Source organism: Arachis duranensis, chromosome 10, assembly GCF_000817695.3.
Source record: "Arachis duranensis cultivar V14167 chromosome 10, aradu.V14167.gnm2.J7QH, whole genome shotgun sequence".
NCBI lineage: Eukaryota > Viridiplantae > Streptophyta > Magnoliopsida > Fabales > Fabaceae > Arachis > Arachis duranensis.
Genome location: NC_029781.3, coordinates 34,414,562 through 34,415,076, shown reverse-complemented (window position 1 = coordinate 34,415,076; position 515 = coordinate 34,414,562). Strand labels below are relative to the sequence as shown.

Here is a 515-nt window from a genome sequence, read left to right as displayed (position 1 = left end):
ACTCTTGGGAAAAGCTAGTCAATGCCTTCTTGGCAAAGTTCTTTCTACCTCAAAAATTGAGTAAGCTTAGAGTGGAAGTCCAAACCTTCAGACAGAAGGAAGTTGAATCCCTCTATGAAGCTTGGGAAAGATACAAACAATTGATCAGGAAGTGTCCCTATGACATGCTTTCTGAATGGAGCATCATAGGAATTTTCTATGATGGTCTCTCTGAACTATCCAAGATGTCTTTGGATAGCTCTGCTGGAGGATCTCTTCATCTGAAGAAGACGCCTACAGAAGCTCAAGAACTGATTGAAATGGTTGCAAATAACTAATTCATGTACACTTCTGAAAGGAATCCTGTGAACAATGGGACTAATCAGAAGAAAGGAGTTCTTGAGGTGCAAGCTGCAAAAATCTCACTAGAGATGGCAGACAACTCAAGAAAACAAGCTTATGGACTTGTAGAGGATGTTCTGGTAAAGGTTGAAGACCATTACATCCCTACTGATTTCATAGTTCTTGAGATTGGG

At 40.4% G+C, this 515-nt stretch overlaps 1 non-coding gene across 1 annotated transcript; it reads right to left on the bottom strand.

The window, feature by feature from the left end:
• Nucleotides 1-62: 62 nt before the first annotated feature.
• On the bottom strand, nucleotides 63-170 carry LOC127743653 (small nucleolar RNA R71). The gene has a single exon (XR_008005037.1). It is a non-coding gene; the product is annotated as a small nucleolar RNA R71 (small nucleolar RNA).
• Between the last annotated feature and the right edge of the window lie 345 nt (nucleotides 171-515).